At 41.7% G+C, this 25,935-nt stretch overlaps 1 long non-coding RNA gene across 3 annotated transcripts in view; it reads right to left on the minus strand.

Moving 5' to 3' along the window:
- LOC117825475 overlaps window positions 1-25,935 on the minus strand; it is a 90,206-nt gene that overhangs the window by 17,479 nt on the left and 46,792 nt on the right. For 2 of the 3 annotated variants that reach the window (XR_004633851.1, XR_004633849.1), the window contains one exon: window positions 16,692-16,804. This is a non-coding gene — a long non-coding RNA (uncharacterized LOC117825475). Of the gene's footprint in view, window positions 1-5,809; window positions 5,871-16,691; window positions 16,805-25,935 lie in introns of those variants that run through there. The other variant, XR_004633850.1, reaches the window with a different exon arrangement.

The raw sequence follows: 25,935 nt of genomic DNA on the forward strand, positions 1-25,935 counted from the left end.
GTAGTATTATAAGTAGTCTTCAAACATTCTCTTCTCAAGGCCAAATCTCAAAGAACAGCTGGACTCATATCTGTGCAAATTATGGTTCACTTTGACAGTTTCTATAAGTTTGATTTAAGTGTAGAGATTTAGCTTCTGTATTGTGAAACCAGTGTATAAAAGTACTGATATCAGTGTTTTTTCAATAAGATCTTTAAAGTTTTTCAGAATTCTTTGAATGAGAGAAGGTAACCTCCAGGTTCTGGCTGTTAATTTGTTGTCTCCTGAAAAAGGGTAAAACACAGATACATAAAGAAAACACAATATGTCACATTATTGCAGTAACAAAGGGATATTTAATCAAATACACAGTGCAGTATATTTCTCAAACAACTACACATACAACTAGAATAACTGCTTTTGGGTCAGGGTTAAGAACTTTAGGGTTATGGTTAGGGTTTGGGGTTCAGGGTAAGGGTTAGGGTTAGGTTTATTGTTAGGGTTGGGTTAGGGTTAGGTTTAGGAACCTTTGGTTAAAGTTGTTTGAGCAATATCCTGTGGTGTGTATTTGATTAAATAATCATTTGTTCCTTTGTTGCTTTGGTAATGTGACAAATTGTGTTTTCTTAATGTATTTTTTTTAACTCTTATTCAGGAGACAACAAATAAACAGCGAGAACCTGGAGGCCACTTTCTCTCATTTAAAGAAGTCTGAAGAAATGTAAATATCTCTCTATAAAGAAACACTGGTATCAGTACTTATGGCACCAAATGTCATGCTATAGCATGTAAGAATAATGAGACATTCTTCCATGTGAGAATCATAGAAATTATCACTTCTTGTGATATATTGATTGAGTTCTCTATGAACCTTTATAAATGGATAAAGTTGTGAGAGTTATGAAACCTAGAATTCAAAAGCTGCTTTTGTTAGTTTTGCATTAAAGTATAACACCTTAAGAAGAAATTATGTTCACTGCTTATACCAATTAATAAACATTCCTAGAAGTTGTTATAAATGCCTATAACAAGGATTGTTATAAATGCATTAATAAGGCTTCATAAATATGCTTATGATAAATTATAAGTAGTGGATTCATAGAAAGTGTTTTAACTTGCATTTTCTTCAATTGAATTACATTCATATTAACCCATTCCAAATTGAAACTATTAGACCAGCACAGCAACCAATTGTGTTTTCGACACATTTATTGTGCATGACATGAGTTTCACATGAGACCAGAGGAGAAAAATATGAGACAAAGACCACGATGGAGACCATTTCACAGCATTGATGACCGCAAAAATGAGCTACTTTAGTTCATTTTCCTATAATACATTCGCCTTCAACTCTGTGTTCTCCCACATGGAGACGTGTGAGTGCCTCATTTAAGACAGAGAATTTCAAATGAATCTCATACATCACACACAGTCCACATGCAACAATGAACAGATCCATTACTCTGTCAGCAGGGGCGAAGCCAGCCAGGCAGGCACATACACACACACATGTACGTGTACACACACTTACATCCTTCTCCGCTGTGTGAAAATCACCTTACTATCAGCAGCACATAAGAAATCATAGTGCCTTCCAGATGTTTGATATGAATCAAGCAACATGCCACAAATCTCTTTCTGACATTAAACAAATGATCATTTCTCCTCTCAGCTGCTGTAAATCATCAACATTCATGAGTTTGAGGTGTTTCCTGAGAGATCAAGTTCACCAGGTGTAACGAAAGACACCTTCCTCCTGTGCGCTGTTTTTAACAGTAGGTGAAAACAAAAGGAACAGCGGGACATTCATCACATGTCTCGCTTCATTCTGGCACACTTTTCTCTGCGTTAAAGGAAAATTCCAGTTGATTACAACGTGGCTTTCATTTTCATAGCTGTGGCCATCAAATAGAACCTGACAGCTCAAAGTCCACTAACTAGCTTTTTCCAGAGCTTTCAGATACATATTTCCAAAAGCAGGAACCAACATGCCAAGATTCTTTTGTTTGCGCTGAGCATGTTGGACTCACATGGCAGCATCAATGAACTTTGTCCAACAAGGTGAGAAACACAACATACTATGGCAGCTTAAGCACAAAGAGGTTATCTAAACCCTTTACTCTGTAATGAGGCATTCCAATCAAAAAGGTTTGAATACTGCAGTGACGACCCATCATGCCTTGTTTCCCATGCTTTGTGTTGGACTCACTGATTGATTTTTTTAGTTAATTGTTTTGCTGTTAATGTCAATAGTAGGAGGATAACTAAGGTTAAGCTTTTGTTAAGTTCCTTCCTGATGAAAATGAGGCAGGTAAAGCGTACAGCCCAACCTGGCGGGGTTGAACTTTAGCCCAAACTGACTTCTCACTGTGGTTCAACGTTCTCTGTCCTCTTTCTCACACCTCTTTCTAGACCCCTCTCTCTATTTTTTCTCTTTTCTTTTTATGAGTATGGGTAATAAGGTGGGGTGTGGGGTGGGGGGGTGGGGGGGGGCTTGCAGGGAGGGGGGTAGTTCTTCAGCTAACTGTTGTGCCTCCCCGAGGTGTCGTGGGCCTAACTTGATGAAACACTGATGAAGGGAGGGGCCTATTTAATAACCCCAGTGATGTACTGGCTCTCACAGATCATCTGTCTTCATCTATTGTCACGTCTACTTTGTGTGGGACATCAGGGGCCATGCGGTTGGCTATGTAACTTATCAGTAGAGCATAAATATTACGAGGGTGTGATGGGATTGGTCTCTTCTCTGAACACTTTTCCTTTTCATTAGAGCACAAGTACCTTGTGTTTATTTCAAAGCAAAGTAGTTTAACCTGGTTATGAACACACTGACATTAACTGTGAGGCCTCTTTATGACCTACATAAGCAAACTAGACCATAAGCAAAAAAAAGTGACAATACCTTTACTGTAATATTTAATGCCTGAAGTGTCAGATGAGTTGACTTAAAGCACAGGGGAAAAACCCCTTATTTTACTTTTTCCACTTCAAATGATCATGATGAGTGATGTGATTTGACATTCAAAAGACAGCAGGGAAATTTTCTGTCAAAAAACACAACCTTTGCAGGTAAAGAACAAGTTTAGCAAAGGGATAGGAAGTACCACTCTGTCCACAGGGGGCGCCAAAATCAACCAAAAAAAGTTTTTCAGAGGAGGTTTAAAAAAAGGAGTATCAGTATAACGTATTATGGGCTGTCTTTTTCCTCATTGAAAATTAAAGCTAATTTATGAAATTGTATACACTAAAATTGTGTTTACAAAAGTTTTTAGTTTTTATTAAACCTCACTTACAAATAAGGAAAGTTAGGAGTAATGAAATACATTTTAAAGGTACAGTGTGTATTATTAAGCAACATTTAAAAGAACAGCCTTGGTAGAAATGAAGCATAATATTCACAAGTATGTTTAAATGAGTGTTTAACCACCTGAATATAAACATCCTTTTGTTTGTGTTACCTCAGAATGAGCCTTTTTTTTCTAGATGAACTGGTCCTCTTCTATGGAGGCCGCCATCATGCACTGCCATACTGTAGCACAGAATGGACAGAAAGAGGAGGAAGAAGAAGAGAGGGGTTGATGTTTTGCACAAAATAATTTATATATAGACGTTTTTGATTTTAAAAACTTGACAAATGGAGGATGATCCGATCCTTTTTGTTTGTTTGTTTGATTTGTCCCTGTAGCTCAAGAAACAATCTGATCATATCCAATAGAAAAAAAATATATAATATGATAATAAGTTCATATATTGGACTTAAAAACAATCTCCAATCCAATGTCTATGGTCCAAAATGTAGTACCCACTGCTTTCATGGAGAGGCCAAACCCACACCCTGCCTCTCTACCACTTGGACTCATCACACATTAAATGGCAAAGGTCTGAGGTGTCCGGTGTCGGGCAGTGGATGCCCTGTACAGGCTGGTAATGTCAAGAGGGGACACGAAGCGGGTGCCAGGACTTAGTTACCACCAGAGAGAGACTCAACTTCTCCTTCTGCCACAAGATGTGTCTATGTGAAGTATACATGTCTTGATCGGCGATGGAGCAGTGAATTTTGGGATGTGAGCAGTGTATGCTGGGAAAGGCTCTGGACCCTATTTATTGGACACAGGGCTAATTGTTCACAACATGAATAGACCAGGTTGACAATCAGTGAAGTGGATGTTTGTGTAACCTTGTGCTTCAGATGTAGAGTCAATCAGGCTTTAAAAGGTCAAAGGTGATGACTGCAAAGTCATTTTAACACTAAGGGACATACACACACAAACACACACACACAGCAGTGTCTCCTCTGTCAGCACTAAGGAAAGAGATTAGGAAGCGTGAGCTCATGTCTGTGTTTGTGTACAAAACAGTGGCTGTCAAGTGTAATACTGTCATTAAAGAGTAATCCCAGCAAAATAGGGTTTGTGGCTATTTTGGGACTTTTGTGACCAAAGTTAAATTTTTGGAAACATTGAAAAAAAACTCCAGAGACTCCAGATGTTGCTCTCAGTATCATGACTGAATATGATCATTAATCATGTTTAGCTTAGTAGCCAGAAAAATGCCAAGAGAACACACTTTCGAACATTGAAAAAGAAGTTCCAGTAACAGCCTCATTTCAATGCCATTCACTAAATCAAGATTACACGGAATCATGCATCTGAATTTCCTGCTCTTTTGATAAAATATTTGACCCCTCACCTGCTAATCTTCTGCCAATAGATGGTTTTCTCAAAAGCTATATTACTTGAGATGTAGTTGATGGCAACCTTTAATTTTTTCTTTACTGCATGTGAATAAGTCAAGAAATATTTGAGCTAGATAAAGGCTGATTTGACAAGCAAGGACTCTTCAAATATGAAATAAACATGCAATTAGTCTGCACTTCTCCATCCCATGATTTTAAAAAGCCATGCATTAAGGGGAAGCTGTGTCTCAGTGATAGTTAGTCACCTCCCCATCCAAAGGTCAGGGGTGTGATCCCAGGTTCCGCTGTCCACATGCAAAAGTGTCCTCAAAACTGCTCCTGGTGGCCGTGTCAGCTGTGTGTGAATAGGATAAGTTAATGATTAAATGTGTCATGTTTGAATGTGACCTCATAGCTTCAACAGATGTCTTGTTAGTTTGAGAGAAGATGTGTTATTGTATAGTTCTTGCAGGTTGGAATAAGACGGTGCAACAGGCTAGTGGATCACAAGGACCCAAACAGTCCTGCAAACAGTGAACTGTGTATTGAGTTTGCACTTTAAAAACAGCTCTCATTCCTTCGAAGGGAGTGTGTTCTGTTTCAATAGGTGAATGAAGAAGTTAGTTTGTGATTGAAAGAAGAAAACAGGGGTCCAAGTCCACTTAAACGACCATCATCATGACCTTTACATGTTGTGTCTCACGCCATGTTTCACAGTCTCCCTCTTCCTTCTCTTCTCCCTGTGCCTTTCTCTCCCACCCTTGCTACATTTCACTGCTTGGACTCCCACTGAATGGAAAACAGCTGGGTCGGGGACTGCCCAGAGCACATTATGCCCAATTCTTCAATGAATTCCCATCTACCTCTCCCCTCTCCTCCTCTGTCCAGTGCATTCCCTTGCTCCCTGTCCTCATTTAAGGTGGGGCTCACAGCTGAAACAAAAGAAAAACAGGCTGTATGAGAACATGTTTTCTCACCCACATATGGTACTCTCTCCCTCTGCTCCCTTTCTGTGAATTCGTTTCCCAACCTTACTCCCTGGTGATCCTCCGGTGTTATGGCTGGTCCCGCTTTTGACAAGTTGAATAATGCAGGGATATAATGCAGCTGAGCTACACAGCCAAGTATGCAAGTATGCATTCAGTGAAATAACGCATCAGTTATTACTTTGCCCTGATACTAAACCAAGTTCACCTGCTGGGGTAGATGTGAGCCGCTGTGAAGGCAAAAACAGACATAAAATTTTGCTTTGATTTCTAAAGAACATTAAGATCTCATGAGGTCCATTTAAACAGAACATTGTGGAACAATGTTTTTACAGGCTTATTCAAGTGATATGGCATGTTAAGATGCAATACATATGGTGGATTAACGTTGCATAAGAACATTAAAGGGATAGCTTGTTTTTTTTTTGACTGAGGTCATATGAGGTACTTGTTAATAGTAATTGTGTTACCCACAGGGGATGCCGTAAGGCTCAACCCCTTTGTTGAGAGAGCGGCTGGAGAACCAGAACAGAAGCTAGGCTTTCAACTTCTGCAGGTGGGGTCAGCTCCACTACATAATTTAGCTAATTATAACAAACTCAAAAGCACTATTCAGGTATGTGTGCACTATACTGAAATTTGTCAGTGCTTTACCGTGCCGAAAAAAGACCATCAACTTTTGCACTATTTTCAGTCATGTTCTTCTGCCTGCAAGTCAAGGTTGAGCTCATTTTAAAGCTTAAACATGGTGACTTCATATGTAGCTGTAAGTGATTGGGAGGATTCAAACAACACTGGGTCATGTGAATGTATCCACTATGAAATAGATTCACAAGAGAACTGAAGATCGTGAACAGGGTCAAGAGAAGTACAAGGAGGAAGTATTGCGTCAGCTGCTGAAGGGCCCTGGGTGACAGATAGGGTGTATATTTGTAGGCAAAGTGTGTGTTTGTGTGTCTATGCCAGTGCAATTTCCTGCCGGCAGATTGACTAACATGTGGGCACCTGCACTGACAAACCCACCCATCCTGTTTCTCTCAGTTCACACAATGCATACACTCTTTCTGCCTCAATGAAAAAAAAAAGTTATCAGGCAAGACACATGGAAATAAAACACATTAGAAACGTCCATAACGGTGAGAAAACTGAACATGTATGATCATTCCAAACACATAAACACTGACCTCAATTATCTGCTAACTTTCCAGACAAACTTGATGTGCTATACCAATCCACAGGGTGATAATAGTAACTTGTATAAGATGCTCCTGAAGGTGTCATTAACAGATGCTGGAATCGAACAAGGAAAAGCAGACACAGGGAACCAAACAGGGACTTTACATCATAAATTTTGTACATCCAGCACAGAGAGTGCAGCGGCCAGACAAGCCTGGACGAAGCTGCTTAGCCTTGGGGGAGTGGGGCTGACGGCCAGCCTGGCTTGGTAACACACTCGCACACACATACACACGCACACGTATGTATGAGTATATACAGGCAGCCCGAACATCAGAGGTAATAATGAGATCTTTATCTATCATGAGGACGGCCTTTTTTTTAAGTCTGGAGGGGAAAAGTTTCAACTAATGAGCTGGCATGCAAACAATCGCAGTTCAAAAGTTGATCGACAAAGTGTGTGTTACTGCAGCAGGCGCATATAGGCTGTGTGTGTATTTGTGTGTGTGTGTGTGTGTTAGCCCCGTAGAAGATGTGTGACTGTTGTGAAAGGAAAGAGTGACTTTATGTGAAAGTGATGGCAGGGAGATGTATTCTTTATATGACACAAAGTGTGAAGGTGAGAGTGCCGGATCTATCGCTGGAGCTCTGAGGCTCTTTTGTGTTTTGTGACACACTCGCAGGAAAGACTGAGCGTGGGTAAAACTGTGTATGTGTGTGTGTGTGTGTGTGTGTGTGTGTGTGTGTGTGTGTATGTGTGTGTGTGTTTCCTTGTGTCCTGGAGCAGAGAAAGTCACTGAGCTGTTAAAAGCAGTGTCCATTACCTCCTCAGCTTTGAGTTACGCACTTAAAAGCAGCTCCATTAGCATTCTGTTCAGTTTGACATGGGTGATGAATTTCCAAGTGCTTCATCACTTTCAGTTGTGTATGTGCGCTTGTGTGTGTGCTACTGTGCATGTGGGTGCATATGTGTGAATGGGTGTTGGTACTTGAACTGTAAAGGTGAGAAGAAAGTGAGGGTGTTGCTGCTCGATGTTTGTGTCTCTGTCCCCTTTAAAGTGTTTTTGTATTTGGGTGTGTTTTCTTTATAATTTTCACTGAAAATATCTTATCTTTAAATTTCATACTTCAAGTGAGCGACAAAAAAAAAGAACCCGTCTTCAATATTTGGGGTATTAAGTTCGTTCTGAAGGTGCTCCATGAGCAGTTAGATTGATTGCAGCTTTGGGGGAACAGTGTCAGCAGTTCAGTCACTGACAACTTGCTGGTTTAATCCCTTTTTCCTCCTGTATGAAAGTTAATTATACTCTTAAAAAGATGAGCACCATAAAATGTGTTGTATGAGACAAACTTTTGGTACCTTTTTTTGACATTTGCAAAGTGAACTGCGACCAACACACCAGTATAAAATGCAAAGAGAGGTATTTAACTGAGCTACAGTATATTGACCAGCAGATGGCACTCCACGAAGCATGTCCTTGAAATCAAAAATGATACATAGCGTTGCAGACTTTTTAAGAGCTTTCCTGTCATAAGGTCATAATCATGCATTTGTACAAAACAGTGTTTTACTTAAGGATAAAAGTCTTGTGGAGTGCAGGTTTGATTCAAAAACCTGCACTCCACAACTAGTGACAAGTGGATCCGGATGGAGCAAGTCTTTGCAAGTTTGTCGCAAGCAATGGGGCCGTAGCATAGACTGGATAAAACCTGGGAGGAGTCTCAACGACGTCACTCTTTGGTTTCTAAAGGGATGTTTTGAAGAATATTGTTGGCGGTCGCCATGTTTGAAATGGTAACTCAACCTACCTTTCGGTCGACCTAGCAAGAGGCAAAGAGGTGGAGTTAGCCTCCTTGCTAACAGCTGCAGTGTGCTTGCCTGTATGTCAAATCAACTGTGGTCTTGATTATGCAAAACATTTTACTTTAATATCTTCAAAACTAATGAGTTATTAAAAAAAATCATTCCCATATAGCGTGTACGAATAGAGGAATTAGCTATTCCAACCAAAACGGAATGTGTGACTTCCAGGGCTTTTGTAGACAACCTCAAGTGGACTCTCGAGGAACTCCATATTTTAACTCTTTTGCATGACCTTCATTTATTAAGACCAGATGTTGCTGTATGGTTGGTACCTCATAACTATGCTACTGTAAGGCTGAGCTCAAGCTACAAGGATGATGATAAAAAGATGGTACTACTACAAGAAAGAGCGACAAAGCTACATAGAAACAACGGGTTGCTGAACGCAATGGAAGTTTTCATGCAGGAAGACAGAAGAATATTTTTCCCTCTGGAAGCCCCCCAAAACAAACCAGTTCACTTACAATCTGGACTTTACAGGAAGTACGTTATAGAAATACGGTCATATGAATGTGAATGATATAAACCCCTATAGATTACAGTTAAATGTATGAAATACAGTGTATGTTGTAAATGCACATGTGGCTCAGAGAGGTTACTGGCCTGTTTGGGATTCTGAGAAGACGCCATGTGTGTGTCATCCAGCTGTAGATTAGAGGCCCATTAGCCTCAGTGGCTGGTCTGCTGTTTAGACTGAGAGTAAACACAGAGAGAGGGATGGTCCGACGTCTTTGGCCTCCATTGCCGACCTCCTGATAACACACAACAACATGTCTGGACAGCCAGGCTTCACTATGCCACGTCTGTCTGTGTCTCTCTGTGTGTGGGTGGGTGTGTTTGTGCATGTGTGCTGTGCTTCTGTGAGAACGCTCGGCTGATTGCTCTCATGCCCCTCCACTGGCATCATCTTCACATCCTGTACCAGCTGCAGCTTGTCTCCCCTCCTCTTCTTTCCTTCTCTCTGTGTCCCTGTCTCTCTCTTTTGGGTTCCTCTGTCATTCCCACGATCACATTTTAAAAAAGTGTTTCTCCGCTGAGTCATGAGCACAATGCCCCCATCAGCAATAAATATTGTGAGTGGGTTTAAGTGGAGAAACTTGGGTCATTAAGTGAAACTAAAAGCAACAGAACGCGATGTAAGACGAAGTGGTTCAATGTTTTATGAAGTCATGGAAAAATGTGAATTTCCTGATATAAGAGAAGATGGAGGATTATACAAACACTTTTTAAACTTAAAGTTGTGTGACAAATATCAAGATAAATGAATATCAAGAACATTATGAATGTGTTGGGTAACCACAGGCCTGCAGAACAGCTTTATTACCCCCCAAAGAGTTGTATATATTTATACATTCTACAAGGCTCCAGAGCTTAAAAAAGAGATTGCATGCCATTTCTCTGAGCAGTATTCCTTTATTTAATGTTTGAATAACAGTGGTAAAAATGCTAATTAGTGCATAATCTCACTTAGGGGTTGAATTCAAGTGAGTTCTGGTAAGTTCACCAAACATGGTTAATTTAATTTTAATTCATATCAAGACATTTGGATGGAAAAATCAAGATTTACAAGTGTCTCGACGTAAATATTCAGCTTTGGGTTATAGAGAAATTGTTTCAAATTATGGAAAAAGTGCTTCTCCGCTTACTTGGAGTGAAATAAGAGGTCAATTGTGGCTCAAATGTCTGTGCTGGAAATGTCAACTTTGCCAAACAAACAAAATATAACTCCTTCTCAAGAAAACTTAAGAGGTGCTGGAGGTTAGATTTTTAAGCATTCTCGGGTTGTCCGCCAGCACACGTCCCAGTCAGACTTGTACATGGACACTACAGCGAGCACAAGAACATCTTCAGCCAATTCTGCCCCGGTTTGCTGGCAGCGGCCCCACTGTCTGTGCAACAAGTCACGTCGCAAAGAGAGAGAGGAGCCCAGAGAAGCAGGGGTAGGAAGGAGGAGGGGGTGCAGGGGGCACGGGGAGCAGGACACAGGAAGTGGAGAAAGATGAAGAGCCGGGAGACAATGTGATGCACAGGGGTGCCGAACCAGAGCAGAGGAGGAGGAGGTGGAGGAGGAAAAGCAAGCAGAGGGGAGAGAGGAGGCAGAGAAGGAGGAGGAATGTTGGGAGAGGAGAGAGCAGGGTGTGTGCATCTGGCACTGGGAGGCAGGGGAAGATAGCGTGGGCCAGGCTGGCCGGACGTGTGTGTTTGTGTTTGATTGAAGAGGGATGTGAGACAGAGACCCCTCACTGGCTTAGTTTTACTGGAATGCTTCCACGGAGAGATGGACACTAACACATACACACTTCAGACACACACATGCACACATTTGTACAGTGAGAGCAGAACATGGAGAGAAAGGAAGTGACTGGAGAGTATATGATGAGAGGGAACGAGAGACGGATGAGTAACAAGGACGAACACAGAGGAGGCAACCTCTTCTACCAGTCATTGCAAACTCCTGCTGTTCAAACATTCAGAACATTATTTTCACTTCAGCTGGAGTTCCCAAAGTTGAGAAGACACAAGATCCCATGGTAGAGGACATTTTGGAAGAATATATAGAGACAATATGCACAATAAATAATAATTGATTGGATGGTACAGAGAAAAGTTATCTTGCAGTACAGTCAGAAAGCGTTTAAAAAGAAAGTTTCACCAAAGATAAAGCAATAGTTCAACATTTTGAGTTACATTTGCTTTACTGCTAAGAGATAGATAATAAGATTAACGCCATGGTGAGCATGGACTTGGAGGTTAAGGCAGTTTTTTATAGTTTAGCATTAAGACAGCTAACCTTCCTCCTTTCAAAGTAACTAAAACAACTCAAAGCACCTGTAAAGACGACTCTTCAGGAAATTAAAAACATGTGTCATCAAAGTTAAAAAATCTGTTCCAAAAAGTGAGTGACAAGCGGATGCTGCTAGATTTTTATCAAGGCTGACATCTTCTTGGAGACACTTTGATGCAAACACTTGTTGGATGATACTTGCTATTTGGTTGATTCAACTAAAAGAGTGTCCAAGAGGTCTGTGCTCTATCTTTTTGCATTAGTGAACATCTGGTATTATATTTTTACATGATTTGCACAAAGAAGCAGCTATCAGTGTCTGAGTTCAAGGTACCTGGATTATTCACTCATTTGTTTGTTTCTCTGCACTGATTTACATATGGCAACCTGTTCATGGGAGTCTGAATTTTTCTTGGCTTTTTATCACATAGAAAGACAGCAGCTAGATCGATAGAGACCTTTTTAAAGCGTCCCGTGTTGTGTTGTGTTACCCACTCATTCCCCCAGCATTGAAATATCCCAGCAAGAGGCGAGTCTGGAATTATGGGGAAAAAAAGTTTTTCCTTACCAGAAGCAGTTGGAGGGCAATGAGTCTATATTTCTAAAGGGTACAAATCATCCCAAGATGGTGACACTTGCTGTGCATCATATACTTTTATGAGTTGTAGTAATTATACTTTGACTGTCTGTATCAATTAAACAAATGTGACATATGTGCCCCTTTTACATTTCCGGTTCAAAGCGAGATTTTTGCACCCATTTGATTGTAGAGGCCAAGCCAAAGCTTTAAGCCACTGAGGCGCTGCACCTGGAATACCTATCTGACACGCTGGAGTTACCGTGCTTGATGAATTAAAGTCCAAGTCATATTTGTCAGTTGAACTCTCGGTCCATTTATTTTCGTGACGTGAGCTCCAAAAGTGTCCAAAACATGACATTGCACAGACGAACATACATGCATAACTCCCGCAGCACCATGCTGCTTGAGCGGTCAAAAACTGCATAACCTTCCGGGCGGAACACCTGACCACACAACAAAGGTTCCTACCTTAAATAGACAGTGACCCCGTACAACCTTAATTACGGACAGGTCACACACACATTCATTCATAATCTGCCTTTACACATCGGCCCCTAATTGTTATGGCAGGCAGACAGAACAATTCAATACCAACCAAAAAATGTGAAGACCATACATGTAAGTGCAAAGGGCGGTGGCAGTTCATCCATCTGACTTAAAGGTTCCTCGCCACTAATTCTGACGGTCTGGTCAAGTAGCGGAGGGGCCCATTAATTGGAATAATGAAGTCTTCAGTGAGTGATCATCAATGACTTCAGAGTGCTATTAATCCTTTAAAGAAATCATCTCTTTATTTTTAATGTTAAGTTTTATCATCCAGCCAGCTGCTGCAACATCTCATTTATCCCCGACTTAATAAACATCATGCATGTATGATTCCTCTCTCTCTGCTTTATTTACTCCCATGTTGTTTACTTCAATCCGTCCTACAACTCTCTATACATCACGTTGTTTGTTTCCCTCTACCCCTCCTCTTCTTTTCTCTCTGTCCTCTTTTTATTCCCTCCTCTCTCTGTTGCATCAATTTTAATGTTTGTACCCAAAGAGACATAGCAGGAATCTGGAGGGACATTAGGCCATGTTGCATGACATAAAACATATCTGCTAATATATGAGGCACTGTCAGACAGCAGCTAACGTTACTACTCAGGCTGAAGAACATTCAGACTCACTCAAATGTGTCCAAGATGTTTGTTCATATCCCTGACTTAAAAATCAAACACTATCAAGTGGTTAAAAAGTGATGTTAGCTGTTGTCAATTGTGTTCCTGCAGAGTTATATTACAACTGCCTATTCTGTTGCTGATGTACTAGAAAGGGTTGAATTGATGACATTGCCTAATATCAGAAATGCAACATATTTTATCATGTCCTGTAAGCATTCAACGCAAAGCACTGTTTCCTTCTGCGGTGTCCTGCAGAGCGATTCAAAGTAATACAATGCAATGCATGCAATGACTCGACCTCAAGGGCCTTAAGCATCCTGGCACACACTACGCCTCTTATTATGCAAATGTATGCAGGACTCTTGGCTATAATATCTTCAGCACCAATGAATTAGAATTAGAATGAATTAATAGAGATTTGTGGCTTGTGGAGACAACCTCAAGTGGACACTCGAGGAACTGCAGCTTTTTGCATTTCTGCATGATTTCATGCTCCCCAGATTTTGCTGTTTGGGGCCGAGTTTGTGCAAAAAACTATAAATAATAAATTTGCATGGCCACTGTGTTTTGAATCAAAACACTGATGTGGAGAGTTGGACCGTGACATTTATGACATCAGGCTTACTGCAGACTATATACCAGAAGTCTCAACCAGAGCTTCATCACCACTTCAAGTAGTCTAACTACCAGTTGGTACTTTGCAAAACCTTCAGAACATTCACAAACCTATCCACTACTCTTACTTCCAGACGCTTCTAGTTAATCTAAAGTAATGGACAGAAGAAATAGAAACCAGAGGAGGTGGAGAAACATGGAGGCAGCGAACAGCAGCGTGACAGACCGTGGCTGCCAGCCTGAGTCCTCAGTGAAGGAGGATAAACTGTCTCAGCTGAAGGCAGAAAACGCTCGTCTGAAAGAGCAGCTCAATGAAGCTCATCAGCTGCATTACTGCTGACACGTCGCTGCAGAGAAACAAGCAGGAGAGATGAAGATCCAGCTGGATAGGGCTCACTTTAATCTGCATGACGCACAAAAGAGAGCTGAAGTCTCTGAACTGAAACTCAACATGATGAGGCAGAGACTGAAGAGGCAAAGCATCACTGTCGCTCAGGTTTCCAGAGCTGACCAGGTCACCCAGAGCCAGGAGAGAGATACATCAGAGCTGATTGTGCAGCTGCAGGCGGCTCATGAAGACCTGCAGAAATGCACTGAAAAGCTTCAGGCCAACGAGGACAGTGACCAAGACGCTGAGGAAGAGCAGCGGGACAAAGTCAAGGCACTGAAAGCTGGCATCTTCAACCTTGAACAGAAGCTCCAGCAGGACCAAGCTGCCTTACTAAAGAGAGCGACCAAGCTTGTTCCCTGCACTGAGGGCCAGAAGAACCTGTCTGAGGAGGTGCAGAAGATAAATGTGCACCTGCAGAAGCTCCAGATGTATGTCCTGAACCAAGCTCTGAGTCTGAAGACCCCTGGAAAGGAGAAGGCAGCTCCCAACAAGTACCTGTGGGTAAGGACTCACAAGGACCAGGAGCAGCAGACTGACCAGCTGCAGCTCCAGCAAGATCTACAGAAGATCAAGGAAGAAGCTCAGGTGGAGATGAAAAAAATGCAGACCGCCTTCACCACTCAGCTCCATGACCTCCAGAAGTTCAACCATGAAATCATGGCTTCTGAGAAGGAAGCATTGGACCAGCTGCAGCTCCAGCAGGAGCAGTGGAAGGAGGAGAGGAGCTCCCTTCAGAACACTATCCAGCTACTCCACACTACCCAGAAGAAGAAAACTGAGGAGTGGACGGAGAGAGAGAGAGACATGGCCGCCAGAATGGACAAACTCGACAGCAGGATGCAAGAAATGACTGCTAAGAAGAAAAAGAAAAAGAAAAGCTGGCTCAAGAGACTGTTCACATGCTCCAGCTCTGGAGATGCCGTCTCTTAGTCGCACTGAGAACATTTTAATGTGCAGAACAAAAATAAAAATACATGCATGTTATGTTTTATGTCTGTTGAGGTGTCACTTTAAAGTCAGTACAGCATTTTTAAGGTGTGGTTACTTTCTCCTCTGTCAGGACACGTATGTGAAAACATCTTTAAAAAGTTTTCACCTCTGCGTTCGTCATCATTTAGCCACATTTCAACATTTTATTAATATTTACTTTATTTCTATTTGTTTGTGAAGCCCTCTGAAAGTTTGTGACATGAATAAAAGAAACGATTACCACTCCTCTATCAATATTAAAACCAGCGTTATTAACTTCAGAGGTTTGTTTAGTGTCTCCCATCAGGATGACACATGGACTCTGAAACTTATCATTGGCCATGGTGACATGTTTTTTAATTCAGAATTAATTATTCAGAATTAAATAATTCAGATTTAAAGTATTCTCCTTCATGTTTACATGGAAATAGTAATTCCGAATTGAGGTTTACATGAAAAACACATTTAATCATCTTTATTCAATTCCGCTTAAGGTCTGGGGGTTGGGAAGGGTTCTGATTGGACAGGGGCGGGCGTGACGTATTTACATCTACCGGAAGAAAACAGACTCCAGTGTCCAGTGCAGACTCCTGCTTCTTTTATTTTCGGTTACAACATGGAAGACCACACAATAAGTACAACTTTCGCTTTGATTTTGATTATAGTTTTGAATAAGCAGCTGGACACAAACATACTGCTTCACTTTCATCAGCTGAGGAGGAGAAGAGAGCTAGAGGACTGGAGAAAGTAGGCAGAAGACCGTACTTTGGCGAATCAAAGCCGGTTAGTGCAACGGCTGCTCTACCTCAGCCTGAAATATGTGCGTCATTGCGACAGGACAAGGGAACGAGCATGCGCAGAAATTAATTTAAAGCGGAATGAACGTATACATGATCGAGGAATTATTCAATTTGGAATAAACCAGAATAAACCAGCCAACTGTATAGCCTTGCGGACGGAACACCTGACCAGACAGTGACCCCGTACGACCTTAATTACGGACACAGGTCACACACACATTCATAATCTGCCTTTACAGTAATGTTTTGTCTGTTACGTAAATGTCACAGAAGCATAATGGTATGACAAGCTGGCTTCATGGGTAGTAACAGGCACTGCAGAGCAAGATGGAATCAGTATAAATCATCAGAACTGGCAGTTTATTTATTATTTGGGTGACCAGCTTCCAGAGTAAAAATTAGCTTGAGTTTGTCCTCACCACATCACTTGCATCATGTTCTTTTGAATGCAGAGCAAGTTTGCTTGTGTTTGCAGAATCTGCACAGTGAGATAAAGTACCACATTAATCTGCTGTTATTGTTTTAAAAGCACTTGCTGTTGTATGCATCACTCCTGATGATGCTGCTGCTCAGTTACACGCCACTACCATCGCCCTCCAATGGCTACAGAGCTTAGCTTCAGCGCTGTTGCTGACTTGCAATCTAAAAAGGGACTGGTGTGTCAAGCAGTGAGCTTGACAAGTGCCTTAATGTAGATTTTCTTACCTTTTTTAAGGGGCTAGGCTAGCTTTTATCTCCTTGCCTCTTGTTTCGTTGAGAAGCTAACTAAGCTCAGCTGATAGGCTGCTTCTGAATGTCGTCCATCTTCTCATCCAACTCTGTGAGAAAGAATAATAGAATAGAGTTATTAATTCCAAGAGGAAACAAGAAGGGATAACGGTGTGTTCAAGGAGAATGATGGAGGAAGGTGAGAGAAGAAAAGAGGAAGAACTAATGAGCTGCCAGCGACGCTTCCTCACAAACCCTGATGATAACAACCATCTGTTTGTACCATGACACTCCAGGAAAATGACATGCTTCAAGGTTGCAACCAAAACAGGATGAACCTCGGATCACCCCGTCAACTCCTGTTTGTGTGCTACTGTAGACAGCCGTGCCCTTACAGAGTGGCAGCAGGATGAAGACACGCAGATAGGCACACGGAGCTGACGCACAGTGTCTCTGGATCGTCAGAGCCCCGCTTACATAACCCTGAGGAGTTACTGGGTCAGTCCGAGTTGGATGAGACTGATGTAAACGTGTCTGCTGACAGGCAGAGATATCCTGTCCAAAAGTGTCGCATGCTCAGCTCTAGTGACATATTTCTGCCCTCATAACGTCAGGCTGAAAAATTCCTTTCGGCCCCAGGAGTCACTTCCCGCCCACAGAGGCATCGTGTCCCTATCGCAAAGTGAGCACAGGAGCTGCTAAACGTTCTCTCTCTTCCTGATGGGACTCCAGAGGCCAAGCACACATACACACACACCTACACAGGGAGAGGTAGCACATCCAATAATGGCACAGGGAGTGTGTGTTGGGTGGGGGAGGATGGGGGAGGGACATAGGGGGTCCATTGTTTTAGACTGGAAGGCAGAAGTGTTGGGAGGGGGCGAGGGAAAGTCAAGGGGATTCTAAATTTAGAGCACCTCCGCTCAAGTATTCCAAATATTCATACGTGTATTTAGACGATCACGTATACAGTTTGTTACTTCATCCTTTTCCAAGGATTACATCATTGTGTAACTACAATCTGATCTTTATTGATGTAAATAACATCCTTCTGATAAATACTTCCTTATGAAATACTGACTGACTAATCTGCGGTACATTTTACATCTTAAACCTATAACTCACTTTTTCCCTCCCATTTAAAAAACCTCACAGTAGAAGATGCTGCAGCACACATGGGGTTAAATTAAATCCCAGAATGTTTTGGGTCACTTCCTGCTGCCCGTACAGTCTTGACCTGCAGGAGCAGACCTTGGCCACACAAAAACACATACATGTATATACACACACACGTCTAGCGCTGACCTACACTTCCTCTCAGACAGCGACTACCCCCTGGAAGAACACGATCTGTCTCCTCTACGTCCCCTGCAGAATCCTCTCATTCACGTCTGTCCACCTCATTGTTCTTTTCACACTCAGACATGAACCCAAGAGACTGAGGCTGGACGGACAGCAGTGTCCTGAACAGGTGTCTCTTTACTATACGACACATTGTTTGTCTTAAAGACACGCTCGACAGCAATATATCATCCTGTTCTTGTGTCAATTATTAACAGAAGCCTCCAGACTGAAACATATCGAGGCTGACAATCAGAAAATTTAATCGGGACCTTCCTGGTTCTCTTTGCCATTCTCCCAAGCCCCCATCCTAGACATGAATTATTATACTATAATAAGTAATAGTAATCCTCATTAATAAAACTAATGAAGTGAGTCTCTATAATTATATTATTCCCCAGCTTTCTAACTTATTACCCACCTGTGTTAAATACTTGATTCTGATTGGCAAAAAACCCATACCAACAAGTAAGATTGACATCAGGGAAAACCAGATCACACACATCTACACACAAAAATCAATTTGTTGTTTATGACCTAGCAAGAAAAATAAAAAATTAGCCTGAAAGCGATGTAGGAACTAGCAAGAGATGACACACACAGGATTAGCTAAGTAATGTAGAATAGATTTTAAACTCCTTCTTTTAACCTACAAAGCCCTTAAAAATCAGGCACCCTCGTATCTTAAAGAACTCATAGTGCCCTATTACCCCTCTAGAACTCTACGCTCCCAACATGCAGGCTTGCTAGTTGTACCTAAAATCTCTAAAAGTAGTATGGGAGGTAGAACTTTCAGTTATCAGGCCCCTCTCCTTTGGAATCAGCTACCAGTCAGGGTCTGGGAGGCAGACACCCTCTCCACTTTTAAGAGTAGGCTTAAAACTTTCCTTTTTGATAAAGCTTATAGTTAGAGCTGGATCAGGCTTGGACCAGCTTTGACTGACACACTGGGATCCTAGCTCACCCCCTTCCCCCCAACCCCTTCATCACTCACTTTAACTCTGCCTGTCCTATTAAATTTACTAACCATAGACCTTTCTGGAGTCCCTGAGCTCCATTGTCTCGTAGATTCCTCTGAGCTGCCGTAGACCTCCTCCTGCTGCGGACGATCTGGACTCCAGCTGATACGGACGTGCTGGACTCCAGCGGCAACAGCTTCTACGACTCATCTCATCACTATCACTTCTCTCTCTCTTACTCCCCTCTATCTGTCTTTCCAGACCCAACTCGGTCGAGGCAGATGGCTGTCTAACATGAGTCTGGTTCTGCCTGAGGTTTCTGCCTGTTAAAAGGAAGTTTTTCCTCACCACTGTAACTAGCTAAATACTGCGATGTGCAATGCTCATGATGGATTAAGGTGGGGTCAGACTGAGTCTTACCCTGTCTTGAAGTTGGGTCTCTGTTCATAATTTGACATAGAGTGGTCTAGACCTCCTATGTTTGTAAAAGCATCTTGAGATAACGTTTGTTGGGATTTGGCGCTATACAAATAAAGATTGATTGATTGATTGATTGATTGATTGATTGATTGATTGATTGATTGATTGATTGATTGATTGATTGATTGATTGATTGATTGATTGATTGATTGAAAGAAACATCGACCAAAATTGAAGAAAACAGACGGGAAGCATCTCTAAATGAGAAGAAAATGATGACTGAAAACTTAAGGTGATGGGCTTATACAGGTGCTGCTGTTATTTTCTGCATGTGTTACAAAAGCCAACGGAAAGATGCTAATATTTTGACTTTACCTTAATGAAAATGTTAGGTTTAATGTTATTTTTGAACCACAAATAGACAAATAAGAATACTGTTGCAATGGAACCACTACTAATTGAAGGACATTTTTCAGCCACATAAATAAATCATTTTTTAATCAGTACAAAGTGCCAGCTTGTTTTTATCTTCAGTTGGTAGCTGGGTCATAAGCAGAATAATGTATAGTGAGTGGGTGGTTATAATAACAACAACAACAACAACAACAACAATAATAATAATACTTTTATTTATAGAGTGCTTATGCAATAAAGAACCTCTTTAGGGTGGACAAGACTTGTAACATCGCCACTTACAATACTTCACTCAAACAAATCAACCCAAATACTGATTTGGACATTATTGTAGCTATTGCTTGAAAAAGATTCAATTTCTTCTGTTTAAAATAATGCATTACACTCAGTTTGACCTGCATCCAAAGTAACAGTTAACTCTGTAGCCTTCTTAAAACGGGCTGATTTCACTCACATTAAAATAAATGTTTCCACTGATTAAGTTAAACAAGGTGAACAGGTTCAAACAAATCAGCTCTGCACCTGGTTGAGTTTTTTCCTTGATGGTCAGAGTCTGAAACATTTCCTTTTCCATTCATCACTCCATTGATCTGTGTTCTGTTAAGAGCTCACTTCATGCTCCATCTTCAGTTTTGTAGATTTCGTGTTGTAGCTTATAGTTTTGCGTCTCTCCTCCCTTTTCTCCAGGGTTTTTTTCTCCTTTTTCTCGTCCGTAGCATCAGAGCGGACTCCTTTTAGGGACTGATATGTTTACAGTAAGTCCAGCATAGTCTGTGATTAGAACTGCATCCATAGCAACATTATGTTATCAAGAAATAAGAGACTGTTGCTATAGTACATTGGCCAATCAGAATGAGGCATTTAACAGAGCCATAATTCCTAATAATTAATTACCCTCTTTCTTCCGCCATGCCGCAGAAGACTATCTGCATTGCATTGTTCCCACTGTAATGTGCTTAATGATGTATGGATGTGTTTGTCTACGTGTGCATCTGTTTTACCCATCAGAGCTCCAGCGTCATGTCCCTGATCTGCTGAGGGGGCACAGTGCATGAAGCTACATGTGTTAAGTGTTTCTGCTCATTGCTGCGGCCTGATGTCACTGGGGGTGAGGCTTTTGGGTCCGGACCGGAAGAGTCTGGGGAAGGGCAATGTCTGAAACTAAGGCAGCAGGGTGGGGGCATGAATGGAGAGCTCACACTTTGAGTTAAGGCTGGGTGCATTGAATCCACAGGTCTTCATGTAGGGATACAGAGTGTGTATAACTGCAGGGATGCTCAGTGAACAGATTTTAACACAGCTTTAATGACATACTCTAAATGAAGCATGATCCAGAGACTTTAGTGGATCACACACACCCTGCCTGGGATGTCATGCATTGGTCCGCTGTTGAATCCGGCTTACTGTGTTGTAAATTAGTCTTTCCGTCCTTTTAGGCTCTCTCATTTCCACCTATAACACATGCATCTCTTCATCTCGGTGCGGTCAAAGCGACCACATGCTGCGGCTCTGTGATTACAGGCGGGTGTTTACAGTCCTCTCATATTAACACTTGTGTTAAACAGCATGGGGTGCCATCCTGTGTTAGGTTCTTCTGAAAATGCACAAAGTTGATGCTGCTGGCTTGATTTTTGCTACCAAAGTCTCTGTCCATCTGAGGATGAGTATGAGGAAAACAAGTGAACCTTGACTTTTCAAAAGAAGAGAAACCATTTAAGCTTTGGAATGGGTTTTTGCTTTTAATGTGAAGTGTAAGAAAGAAGCCTGAGAAGTTCAAAGCATAATACAATCAGGAATATTGATGAGGAGAAGACTGATTTCTTTGGAATTCTGCAAAATTTGCATCAGAAATATTGTTTTGAGAAGTGCGAGCATATTGAACCACTTTGTTTGCCTTTCTTCTTCTTAATTCCTCAAACTTCACAAACACAGGTGAACTAAAAATGGCACTCCATGCTTTGAGATTGCACAAGTCTGCATCTGCATCTGCACCTTGGTGTGTGCACGCTCTTGGAGTCCATGTGTGAGGGGTGAAAGTGTGTCCTGGGTGTGCGACTACATGTGTGTAATGAGAACCAAATGGCCGAGTGTGTGAGCGCATGGTTTCTCTCCTCCATCTCTAATCAGACGGCCCCCAGGAGTACGGTGTGAGCGCTGACTCTGGGCTTAGAGCCCTGAGCTGCTACATAAATCAGCTCTGCCCATGGAGGAGCCTGGATACATGCGGACTCCGCTAACCTGCAGACCTGGCTAACGAAATGTTAGAGACTGATTTATTTTGGTCACTTTTAAGGGCTTTTGTTCCTATTTTGCTCCTCTGTGATGATTTAAAGGTGTGAAAAGAGGTGTGAAGCTGCAGAAATAATGAATTTGGCCACATTTGATGACTGGCTGGCCAAGTAGGTGGTCCTCAATGACAAGTTCCTGCACTGTCTAAAACGAACAATGTACCCAATTTGCTTCTTTTTTCCACTTTTAATTACATCTGTTTTTCCAACCTTCCTATCCTTTTTTTTTTATCTCCTTACTTCCTCTCCCTTCTTTTCTCCTTTCTCTCTGTTTCATTCCCCGCAGGAGGTGGCCTCTCCCTGTCCTCCATCTCTCCCTCTCCTCCCTTTCTTTTCTCTCTTTCACATCTGGAGAGGCAGCTGTGGCTGGCTGGGGTTCAGTGGGGGTGGGAAGGTGTGGAGGGAAGAAGGAAAAGAGGAGAGAAAGGAGGGAGGAGAAGGGTGGTGGACTTTTGAGGAGGCTATCAATTGCAAAAGCCCAGGGCACAGTAAAAAAAGAAAAAAAAAGGTTGACTAAAAATGTGGACTTTGAATGAAGAAAGTTCTGTTTCTCGCAGTCTATCGATCACACCGTCTCCCTGTGCACCATTAAACTCGATTGAAACGAGCAGGGAGAAGGGGGTGAGTGAGGGAGGTTTGGGGGAGGATGGTGAGGGCAATCATTTCAATATCTGATTTCCACATCTTAAATACATTAATTTATCTTACCCTGGGGCTCTTTTAAACTCTAGAGAAAGGAAAGGAAGGGATTTGTGGAGGGAGGGAAGGGAAAGAGGGCGAGGGTACTTATGACATTTTCATTGTGGAATCTCGTTTCTATTGTTTCTGTGGTCAACATATTGCCCAAAGATTCCACATGCCATCATGGCCACACAGGCTCCGTGCCGCCGCTAAACGCTCACAGATGCTATTACACACTCATGCACATGACTTGATTCCTGTCAGGCTTAGGTACTCGTTTTTCTGGAATATGCCAACGCCAGCGAATGATTTACTGCTCACGAATGCCTCATTATGCTCTAAATTCCAGGATGTCATCTGTGCAACCTTGATGCCAACAAGTTTGTCTTCTTTTTTGTCTCCAACCAAAGTTCATGACCCCATAAGAGTTCACATTGGGACGAGGGGAGAGTGAACTCTTTGCTGCCGCCTCACGTGACTCCGAGCATATGGTAAGTCACCCCAAGAGTGGAAAAAAGCCCCACTTTCCAGTTTCTTCCAAGTTATTTTATGGCCGGTTTCAGAGCAGAGGGCGAGGAGCCAAACAAACAGAGAGCGATACATGGTCAGAGATGGAGCTGCAGGATTCAGCCGGAGTGTGTAGGAAGAGAAGGATGGGAGGGAGCCAGGAGTGTGCAGGTGTGTGTTAATGTTTTCTGCAAGCGTGCATGTCTGTGTGTGTCTGTGTGGTGCTTGGGAAGGTGAACTTCTGCTCCTCTTGGTACAGGAAGCCCCTGATTAGTGCAAACGAGAATAGCAGACCATATTAATGCAGCCCCACACCTCTCCCTCTCCCCATCCCTCCCTCCTCTTACTCTCTCTCCACTGCCATCTGCACTCTGTTCACCCTCTGCCAGACATCATAAACCCACTTGCAGAGCCCCGAGACACACACCAGAGCACCGAGGGGGGCAGGCCAGGGGGTTTGGTTCAACCCCACAATAACACGTCTCTCCAACAAACACATGTGGCCGAAACATACGTGGAGAAATCTTACACCATGTGACAGATACGGGAGATTATTGTGCAAACATTTACTCACCTAAACAAACACAGAGAGTATGGTGAAAAGTGAAACATTACACAGGCACAAACATTCACAACTGCACTAAAACACAAATTTTTTCATTTCCAGTTGACATCATTTGCATAGAGAAGAATCAAAGCCTGGAGATCAAAGATAAAGAGAGCATGTGGTTGAAGAGATGGAGAGAAAGAGGGGATGGAAAAAAGGGTCTGCTGGTGTGCGAGTCTTATTAAATGTTCCTGCAGATGGACAGACAGGGCGTTTTCATATTGAGACATGGATACCCTCTGCTCTATTCTCCTGACTCCCACCCACACATCGACATGTGTTTCACATTCAAAGCGGAGATGTGCAAACCAACGGCCAGCCGCTCAGTGTGACTGGCAGCACACACTCACACACACTCACTCTTGCTCTCTGTAGTCATGGAAATTAACATGCAGGGCACTATAACATGTGTATGTCGCTTCATGGTTGTGTTACAATTCTTGATGCAACAACATCAACCTGAAATGAAAATATCCTAGCAGAGGTGAGATGATAAAATTAGGAGAAAACTGTGAAAATAAGAAACCACTTCACTGATTTTAATCTTCTGATCAGTTCAATTCAAAGTTCATGCCTTTCAAAGTGCATCTGTGTGCAACTTTTTAAATGCTAACTGATTGTATCACCTCAAATTTATATCATCATGTGTAACACTGAGCAATTACCTCATAGTGAAAACACCATGATATAAGGTTGCCTTCACTGTTGCTGATTTCTTGTCTTGTTTACTTCAGTGCCTCTTCATAGTATTTTTATAATCGGCTCATTTCCTTTCTGGTCTTCGTTGAGTGGAGAGCAATAAGTGAAACATCACAACTCTATTGCAAGAAACTACAGAATGAAGTTGAGCTCAGAGGTTAAATAGCGCACGTCATGTACGGAGGCTTTAGCCATTGATCCAGACAGCCTGGGTTTGATTCCGATGCCCGACCCTTTGCCACATGTTTCCCACTCTCTTTTCCTACTTTCCCACTCTATCCATTGTCCTTTCTCTAAATAAAGACATAAAAGACCACAGTGTAATGTCTAAAATACACATACTGAGTATAACCAGCAGAATAATCAACTTTTATCAACCCTTTCAATTCAGCTTGAGGCTTTGGTATAAAAAGATTTGTTTGTTTGCTTTCTGAACAACTTAACACAAATAAATACATGTTGTACACAGGCCTAAAAATGATGAAGACAAAAGTTTGTATTTTGTTTCATCCCCTTTCTTGGAAAACAGCATGAAAAAAACTGTCTTAACTCTCATATCAACCCTTTCCTGGAAGTTTTTAATGCATTTGGAGTCCATTACATGTTTGTTAGTGAGTAAGTAAACATGCTGTCTTTTTGTCTTCAGTGTAAAGTTTCAGTTTGGATTTGATTATTTTGAAATCGGACTACTACCAAATTAAGACTTCTTATATTGGGCAAAGTCTGTTTTTAGGACAACACCGATGCATCCATTCCTCAAACCATTGTGGCAACCTCTGGTTTTGAAAAATGAAGCCAATGCATAAGTGTGAAAAAAAACCTGCAGTTCCCCAAGTGTCCACTTGAGGCTGGCTGCAAAAGTCAAGGAGACCCCATTAGATCCACTGTTAGAATGCTCGGCTTTACAGCAGAGTTAAACCTGGTTCAAATGAAGGTTATGGCATATAGCTTATTTATTTATTTGTACGCAGTTTAAATTTGGCCGTCTTTATTTTTATTTTTATAATGCATTCTTTTTTTAAAATCAAGAGTTACACATACATTTTTAGAATGAGGGTGTTTGGCTGATTTGGCATACACCAAATTTAAAATACAACATGCTATCTTGAACATGTATTATCCAATATCAGAGTTAAAGGCATAATGGTCCCATAATCTATTGTTTTAATTTGCTCTCATGTTTGGACTTACCTAGAGCTAGTTGGACAATACTGGCTATACAATAAAATCATTATAAATATTTCTATTTCTATAATTTAGGCCAACATGTACAAAATGTACAGAGTACACCAACCCCATCTGCCTTTGGGCTTTCCTGTGTTTTT

The sequence above is a fragment of the Notolabrus celidotus genome, chromosome 14 (genome assembly GCF_009762535.1).
Source record: "Notolabrus celidotus isolate fNotCel1 chromosome 14, fNotCel1.pri, whole genome shotgun sequence".
Taxonomy (NCBI): domain Eukaryota; kingdom Metazoa; phylum Chordata; class Actinopteri; order Labriformes; family Labridae; genus Notolabrus; species Notolabrus celidotus.